This window comes from Lissotriton vulgaris, unplaced genomic scaffold, assembly GCF_964263255.1.
Source record: "Lissotriton vulgaris unplaced genomic scaffold, aLisVul1.2 SCAFFOLD_801, whole genome shotgun sequence".
Lineage (NCBI taxonomy): Eukaryota > Metazoa > Chordata > Amphibia > Caudata > Salamandridae > Lissotriton > Lissotriton vulgaris.
This window is the reverse complement of record NW_028251364.1, coordinates 316,741-326,601: the sequence shown is the minus strand read 5'-3', so window position 1 is coordinate 326,601 and position 9,861 is coordinate 316,741.

Genomic DNA, 9,861 nt, shown 5'->3' with positions numbered 1-9,861 from the left:
TGCCAGTGTGGATGATTCTAGCCATTCAAGGCACAATTTCCCTACACTGTATGTTGTTACTATCCCTGGATGTTGTCTCTGGGAGTATCTAGGGTCTGGTTTGGTCATTTGTAACCCCTGTGTTTTGTTCAGGAATCTATCTTGACAGTTATTCGTGTCAGTAGGCCAGATTAACCACGTTTTCCAATCAGGATGTGTTCTGTTTAGATGTAAAATTTTTGATACGTCTATTTCAATCTCTGTGGTTGCATTATCAGGTATTGGCTTTGGAATAGACGGTTTGTTAAGGTCTTTAATCTTAGCTAGGCCAAGACAGGATGTTTGGTGAATTGTGTCATTTAAGAAATTATTTGTTCTGGGATCATGCAGGCTCGAAATAATGCTTCTAGGCCTTTTTCCTGCCAATCTTTTGTACCCCAGATAGTTTTTGTTTCAATGTTGTTTTTCCAGAAATCAAAACCAAATGTCATCATTTTTTCATAAAATGCTTCTGAATATATCAAATTAGTATTTGTCAGCATTGTTTTCAACCCTGTTTTATCCAACAGTTTATAATAAAACGTTTCTGCATCACTTGTGTTAAACCCTGAGAAGTATTGGAATCTCTCATAGAATGTTTTTGAACTACTTTTAGGTGGAGTAGCACAATGTTCCCATTGGTTATATTTAAAAACATTTCAAGGTTGTGCAGATTTATGCAAGTAGTGGTCTCCGTAATGTGAGAAACAGCACATCTGTTCATAATTAGATGAACCTTGTAAATAATCATGTTCTGTAAATTTTGCTGACAACACTAAATCCGACATCATATTATTTATACTTTCAAAATCCCAATCATCAGAAAATGTACTTGGTTTTACAAAGTCACTTAATGAAACCTTGAACTGGTGAGGATATTTCAAGATCTCAACCGGGCCATATACTTCATAGTCAGTTTTGTCCCATACTACCCCACCGGGTATTGGAATGGCTGTGACATTTACTGATGACAGTCCTCTTTTCTTGACGTGAGATGATTTGTGTGGTTTCAGGACTAAGTTGATGTTCTGACTTGCTGTGTCCATTGAACTGTATTTCCCCTCAATGAATTTTCCCAAACAAAGTATCATGATGAGCCAAAGTAGGAGAAAAAATACACCTAGCCCAAACCAGAACTCTAACCATGGAGAAATAAGATAAGTTCCCTTGAGTTGATGAAAGAGTTCTGTTGTTTTTTCTTTAAAAGTCTTTGTTTCTGGCGTCACTTCAGGGTCGTTTTGATCTTCAGAAAAGTTATCGAAGTTGATGAAGTAGCCAGAGGCAGTTCTGTCAATTGTTGGAATTGTTTTCTCAATTTGTCTTTCATTAGCACATTCTGATGCCACATCATTGTAGACTGGTGTTTCATGACGAACTGTTTCAATCTGTGTTTCAAGAGGCACGAGTTCCATGGCATTATTGCATAGTCCCTCTGTGTGCACTGCAGGTTTATCAAATGTGATTAGTCTTTCAGTTTGAACCTCTTGGATTGTTGCAAATGTGGGTATTCTGTTATTTCTTGGGAGTCCACTTGGTCTACTGTTGATTATAGGCCACATGATTGTGGTTTTACCAGGTCGATTGATACAACTCTGTTCTCCTTTTTACCAGCAAGGGGCGGTAGTACTACTGATCTTGTTCCGTTGATTGCTAAGACAGGTACTGCTTTTCTGTAAGAAGGCCCAAATTCCTTCTTCACCGCTATCTTCTCTCTGACTAGATCCCCAATCTTTGGAATCCAGACAGGTCTTGCTGGGGCTGGTGGTGTGTCTTCAGTGGTAGTTGGCTGTTGCTTTATTTTTATGTTGCTTAAGGATTTTCTTGTTTCATTCAAGTCCTGTAAAACAGCCAAACGATCTTTGATGTCAAAGTCTTTATTCTTATCTTTTACCACTGAAACCTGACTATCAAGATCCTGAATATGCATTCTAGTTCCGAACAATAGTTCGTACGGGCTGAAACCTTTTAGAGAATTTCTTGGCAAATTATTTAGACTACTTTGGACACATATTAAATGTTTGACCCACCCATCACCCGAACCTAATACCTTCTCTGTTATAGATTGCTTTATGTCCCGTTTTTTTCTTTCCACTACACTGTTCCCCTCCGGGTGAAATGGACAAGAGAATCGCAACCCAACGCCCATACTAGCCATGGCCTCCTTATAAGCTCGAGAGCTGAAAGCAGGACCCTGGTCAGAATGGAACATGGCAATTGCGTATGTGCCGATAAAGACTCGCAGATTTTTTATAACAGTTTTGGCGTCAGCCGAGCGCTGGGGCCACATTTTTTAAGTGAATGTAGTCTTAAACAATTAATAGGACGCTGAATTGCATATAGACAGCATTACCCTGTCCACAAACGGTAACTGGGCAACAGACTGGACCGATTCATTACTGAGATCTCTGCTGCAGTCTGGACAGTTCTTTACATATTTATAGTAGTGCAGGCTCATCCCTGGCCACCAGTACTCCGATTGTAATTCAGTCAGAGATTCCTTCATCTGTTTGTGCCTTGGACCTTCACCCATGTGTGCGTCTGCTATTAGTAACTTTCTCCGGTTCATGTTTGGAATTACCCTATCCCCCACTCCAGGGAATCGAGCAAAAGGAACGGAGTTTGCGTCAATTACGTATGCATAATTGAGTGGATAGTTCACGGGTAGTGCTGCACAGTCGCTTTTTAAGGACGTTTTTACTGCCAGCATGGTTTCCCCGTCTATATATTTTTCTGAACGCTTTTTTGTGGCCACGGAAGCCGGTTTAGTTGCTTCCGCTGTGGCTGTAATAGCCAATGAATTCCCTGCAACGTGAACGCCATCACGTTGATGACTCGAGTGTGTATCGCGTGAGTCTTTTGTAGTTCTTTCTGTAAAAGAACTACCTGCTTCCAAAGCATTATATGCTTGATTGTGGCACCTGTGTGATCTTTGTAATCATTTTGAACCCAGCTCTGCAACTCATTATTGTAAGAGTTGACGCAAAAATGCGAATCGCACACGATTAGTGTCGGGAATTCACGTTCTGCATTTTCAAGCGCCATCTTTAAAGATCTAATTTCAGCTTGCTGAGCCGAACATTTTCTCAGTGATTCAGTTTTTGTTATTTTCGGTCTGAATTTACGGCAGAGCCAGCGACCTTTAACAATTGCGCAGGCTGCATCGTAGGATTTATTTTCTACATTGTAATGCTGTACAAATCTGTCCGTATAGATTATACAGGAGTACTGTTGTAGAGGAAGAAATTTGATTGGCAGAGGATATTCTTTTTCATAAGTTAAATCATTTCGTTTTTTCATGTGCGGGTCGAAATAGTATTTCACGTCTTCTGCAGCAAGAGAATTTTCCCACTGTATCCATTTCGGATCCAGTGACACTGTAGGCAGGTTTACGGGGCTGAATAGTGCCTCGAAGGCGGATTCCGCTGTGAGAACAGTGATCCTTTTGCCGTGTGCTAGTTCTCGTTCATTCGCTATTGTAGTTTGCACTGCTTTCACAGTATTTTCTGTGAGACTGAATGTTTTTTCTGCTTGTGTGTACAAGTGAGATTTGTAAGCTATTGGTACCGTTTCTCCCTCATTAGAGGTCAGGTACATGAATCCGCATCTTCCTGGAATGACTCGGATTACAAGGTTGCGTGTATTGTCACGTGTTTCTAATTTTGTTTTCGCTAACATCTGTTTGCAGTGATCTCAAAATTTCTGTGTGTTTTTGAGTCCAGTTGATTGGTTTAAAATCAGGTTTAATTAATTCGTAGAGAGGTTTAACCCTCTCCGCGTAATTTAGAATGTAAGTTCTTCCGAAATTAGGGAAGCCTAGAATCGATTGTAAGTTCTTCAGCGTTTTTGGTGCTTGGCGTACAGCGCACTTCTCTAAGAAGTTGTCCGCTAGGCTTTTTTCTTCACTTGATAATTCGTATCCTAAAAATAATACTGTCAGATGGGCAATTCTTGACTTTTTAAAGTTGAATTTGTAACCCTCTGCAGCGAACCCAAGTATTATGGTGTTCACCCTTTTCAAGTGAGTATCCAAGTCGTCGTCTGTTAGATAGATGTCATCGACATAAGATAATGCCTCATCATCATATATTTGTAGTAACTCTGTTACTCTGGCTGAGAATAGTCCTGGGCTGTTCTTGAATCCCTGTGGGAGCCTACAGAAATTTTTCTGTGACCCCATTACTGAGAAAGCGGTCAAGTACCTGCTTTCTGGTGCAATATTTTGACAAAAGAATCCATTAGATATGTCTAATGTCGTTTTATATTTTTTGCGAACTATGTTATTCATTAGTGCAGCATTATGTGAGTTTTGTACTGCAAATGTTTTGCAACATGAGCAAAGGTGTCTGTAGTCCAAGACTAGACAATACGAATCGTCCGGTTTGGAGACAGGAAACAAAGGATTGTTCATTTGAGAGGTGCATGTTTCAATCACCCCCTGGTATCCAAGTTGATCTAAAATCTCCCTGACCTGTTTTTTAGTTTCTTGCTTAATTGGATACTGCCTTTGTGCAGTCGGTTGACTTTTTAACTGGATTTTGTGAGGAGGAGAGTCCTCATCCCATCCTACATGATTTTTATATAATGCTGGTGCCTGGGCTACTGCCCATTTCCTCGCATATATATATTTAGTGTGAATTGGAATGTGATTTGAGAAGGCAGGCATAATCATTTCTTCGCCACGAGGGCACTCCCTGACAAACTCCGGGGGCCAATCTTTCTCAGCTAACAGATGTCATAGCCTTTTGAGAGGTTATCCCAAAATAGACCCCTTATTTTCTTAGTCTTATCACCCTCTATACGCAGTGTTATTTCGTATATCTTATGAGGTTTGCTAACTCTGGTGTCGGCAGTTTCTACTTGAATGTATTCATTCGTGTCCACTGTCTCCAGATGACTCATCAGGATCTTGCGAGCTATGGTGATTTCTGCTGCACTGTCTAGCATTGTCTGTGCCCACTCCCCGTTTTTCAGCTGTGTCCTCAGTATTCTCGGCATGTTCGATTATTCTAATACTGGCTACCTTCTTTCTTGGAAATTGTAATTTTTTATTTTGAGCAGGTTCTTTGTCTTTGGACTTGGTGTGCTCTCCTGGGTCTGACCGTCCTCTTCTTTCTGATTTCTGCGAAAAAGATCGAGAGGGACGTGTATCAATACTTTGATATCTATCAGGCTTCTTCAAGTTATCCCTATTTCTAAGGTTATATCTTTTCTCAGAGTGCTCCCTCTGGGGAGACTGGTGTTCTCGAGTCAGAGTTCTTTCCCTCCGTCGAGGAGTCCTTCCTCTGGACTGGAAAACTTTTTCCTTAGGAGTGGACTGTTTATTTCCATCCCAGTACATTTTAGGAGTGTTTGAATTATTTTAAAAAAATAGTTTTCTGGATTTTCGAGTAGTTGGGGTTTTACTGGTTTCCCACCCAAACTATCTCTACCTAATTCTTCATAACATTTTTCTATAATTCTGGCAAGCTCAATTGGTTGATCTGTTATATCTGTTTCCTTCAATTTCTGGCAGATCGCCACGGATGCTGCTTCTCCTTTTATATTGGCTAGTAATATAGCCGACACCTGCTTGAAGTCTTTCAGTAATTTCATATCAAGAGTTAAAGCAGGTTCTGGACCGTATTCATTCTGAATCTGTTTTAGCACATCTGTTATTACCGCCGTTGACGGAACACCATGTGTTTTTGTGTAAATGGAAGCAAAGACTGTACCCCAAGTGTCACAGTCCTCCATGTGTGGTGCGACCCCCATTGGAAGGCAGATGGTCAGAATTCTGTGTTTCTCAATAGGGGTAGTATTCGGAAATACTGCCTCTATTTGAGTAATTTTCTGCACTAACCAGAAAGGAATTTGTTCCCGTTTTATGGGTGTTTTACCAAGACATGATTGTATGTTCTGTGGTGTAATTTTATTTGTATTCCCCTGATGAGGGGTCAGCTGTGGAACATTAACAGCTGTTTGGACTGTTGCAGTCCGCATAACATATTGGACTAATTATCTATGTATTTTAATTAATGTTTTTAGCTGTGCTAAAAGTTCTTCTTTTGACATTTTTGCAATGTCCGGATGTGGTGTGTAGCTGGCTAGAACCGGCCACGTTGCTCCTGGTCTACCTAATGGACCGAGCCTGGTAATATGATCATTGTGTTTTAGGGCGCCTTTAAACCAGAGCAGGTGCTCTTGGTATTTTAATGGGATTTGAATCTCCTCGAAAGGAGCGTACTCATCCGGTGGATCCTCTATTTTGTAATAGTGGAATTCATGTGTTGCAGCGTTTGCCGCAGGAAATTTTATCCAAGAATAGAATACCTCTGTCTGCCGATATTTGTGTGCCTCTATCACGAAGACGACTGTGCCACCTTGTGTGGTCAGTCCGTTTTCCATAAGTTTTAACGTTATAGTTTTTCTTATGTTGACCGGGATGTTTATTGCACCCGGTTCATTAATTCCTGTTTCATCGGGACCCTGCTGAGTCGCATTTACTGCGGCTCCAGTGGTTCCGTTGTTTTCTTCTTCTCCTGGCATTTTACTGTCAGGAAGGTCTTTTGTTGCAGATCAGGTCTCCAAGGAGTCAAAGATTAGGTGCACAATATTTTGGAACACTGTATCCTTCAACGTTGAATAAACCAGAAGCTCTACATAGGAATCTCTTCCTACTAAGTTCGGGCGGATTTTAACCTTTCACCCACTCCAGACGTCTATTGGAGTATTTACGAGAGAAAGGGTCTCTGTGAAAAAGCACGACTGAGTTACTCTAACGTCTTGCGTTAGTTTTATCGCCTTACCAAACGTTGGGCGCCATGTAGTGTAGTTCCTATTTTCCCTATAGGCCCTGCGCATTGGAATAACATAAACAGCAGTGTAAATGTAGAAGTGCGGTCTTCTAGGTCTCTACTGACTATATTAGACTTAATTGGGTTTGTACCAACTAGCTCAGAGGTCACTGGAAACTTTCTTGACTGAATAGGAAGTTATCAGCTTCCCTGGCTCAGACAAGAAGGGATTCAGTTTTCCAACAACCGCATAAACATGACAACTTTGCTCCTCAGAATAAGAGTCAATCTCCAGAGTCGTGTGAAACAATAGACAGCTATTTCACTCAGTCAGTTGTGCAAGAATTACTTTCACCAGGATGCAGAGAATAGAGAGACGGGCGTTTTCAATAAAAGGTAATATTTATTGAACAGTCTTTCTTCTCATGTAAGAGAAATGAATGGCCACAATTGCAAGACTTGTTATTATAAAAAGTGCGTACAGTAAAAGGAGTATTGCGAAATAATACTGTAAAAGCATTGATATGGTTTCTTAGCCATACGATAGTTAAAATGAGTAAAATATATACATTCATATATACATTTAGCTAACGTCCTCAACTGGTGCTTCTAACTACGCCTACCCCGGTGTACCTGACCTAAGCCTAATACTTGGGAGGGAGTAAGTAAGTAGCAATTTAAGTTAAGTTGGTTTTGCCAAGGGTTTGCTTCAAGAATTCTCTCTAAGGGTTTAGTCAACACCGTACCTCTGGAATAGAATGTTGGAGGTCTGGTATCTCCTCTCAGGACTCGATATTCCAGTCACCCGCAAGGGTAGGCTGAAAACGCCGGAGCTGGATTTTCTCGGCAGGAGAAAAGACAGCGTCTTTCTCAGCGCGTCAAGGAGGAGGAGGGGCAGCGTCCGTGGGCTTCTCGCATCTGCTGGGCTCTGCAAGGGACAGCTGTTCTGCTCCTGTATTCACCACCACCATCGCACTTGCTTAAGGCAACGTTGGTATTATTTATACCTGAAAGGTGCCTTGTTTGACGTAAGTTTTTGGACATAAGACGTCAATAAAGATGTCACTAAGAACTGGTCGTTCTTACAGTGCTCATTAGAGTTCTATTACTAATAAAAACAAAGCAAGCGGGGATTTCCCAGGTTGCTGGGGGTTTTATCTGTTGAAAGAACTCGGTGTGTAATCTAGGAATCTAAGATAGTGGCTTCTGCTGTGTTATGTACTGTAATGAGCTGCAGAGACGAGTTTCTGAAATATGGTTCTGATCGTTTATGCCATTATAGGGGTATGAATTTATGAATTTATTATAGCCGTATAGGGGCATAAGGTCACAATATTGATCGGGGTCCTAGATAGAACACGACAAAGGGTACCTCACTTGTGTGGGTAGGCCCAGTGCTCACGAAAGGAAACAACCCAAAATGCAACGTGGATACATCACATTTTTACAGTGAAAACTGACCCCTCTTTTGCAATGTGCTTAGCTGTGGATTTTGAACCCTAGCTCAACTGGCACCTAAGAGAACCTAACAAACCTATACATTTTTGACAACTAGACACCAGGATCCAGTATGGGGTAACTTGTGTGGCTCTCACCAGGTTCTGTTACCCAGATTCATTGCAAACCTCATACTCTGTAAAACAAAACCACATCAATTTCCTCACATTTATGTGATGGAAAGTTCTAGTATCTACTGGGAGCCACAAACTTCCACCCACCTGGCATTTCCCAAAGTTTCCCTGATAAAAATAGTACCTCACTTATTTGGTTAGGCCTAGTGCTTGCAACAGTAAACCGCCCAAAACGCAACGTGGACACATCACATTTTTCCAGTGAAAACTTACCCAATTTTTGGAATGTGCCAGCTGTGGATTTTGAACCTTATTTCAAACGGTAATTTGGGAAACCTAGCAAACCTATACATTTTTGAAAACTAGACACCCAGGGGAATCCAGGATGCAGTGACTTGTTTGACTCACGACAGGTTCTGTTACCCAGAACCCCTTGTAGTCACTGTTTGTGGCATGAGCTGGGACCCATAGCCAGTTCACTGTATAACCTTTGCGCGCACTGTAAATATGCACGGCACATCACACTGGCGGGCATGTCTTCGGGCATTCTCTAAACACACGTACCCTATGCCGCCTACACCCACAGCAAGTAACTCCCATGCTGAACTTCTTCTGATATTTAGGCTGAACTATTTGCGATCCATTTTCTCCATATTGGTATCCCCCCTCATATTCCGCATTTCCCATATGCACAGCAATTTATCATGGATTAATAACATATACTTATTCCCCCTTCCAAGATGTCCGACGGAACTCACTCCATGTTCCAGGCTACTGCGCATGCGCAACACACCGGCACCTCCCGGGTCTATTGAGTCATCGTAGACCCGGAAATGCAGCCTCGCACGGACAGGAGCAGGAAACCGAGCTACTTAAACCTCCGCATCCTGGCATTGAAAACAGCAGCCGGGACCGCAGGGACCAGATTCAGGTTATCAGGCAGAGGACTCTTCTTTACCAAGTAAGGCCTTGTATCGCTCTCAAACCCTGCACCCGAGTGAGCCTTTCCCTACCCACAGGGCTTACAGCAGCGCTGTCACTTTCCATTTCAGATCGGATGCAAGTTGAGCCTTTCTCACGAGCCCCAATTTACGCTGAAAACCCTATAGCATTGTAAATACTTGTGCACCTTTTTAACCCCTTTTTTACCCTTCTGCAAAATGTATACAATGCCACGCTTCTAGAGATTCTTCTTCTTATATGCCGCCGCAACTAGGGCCATTCTCTCAGGCGCAATGTACAGCGTTAATGCATGAGCTATTCAAATTAAAGCACACAGGACCATGGGGCACTTTTCCCAGTGGCCTACTCGCACCACTGTACAGCACATATGTAGCGCCCTAAGCACGCATATTACAGTCATCATTTATCTTCATTTTCACAGGAACACAGCTTGACCTACGCTGTCCTGTGCATTTACTAAGCCAGCAGCATGCCTCACAGTATCAACGCATGCAACAGTCACTGTAGTGGCCTTCCTCGAGGACAACTACATAGTC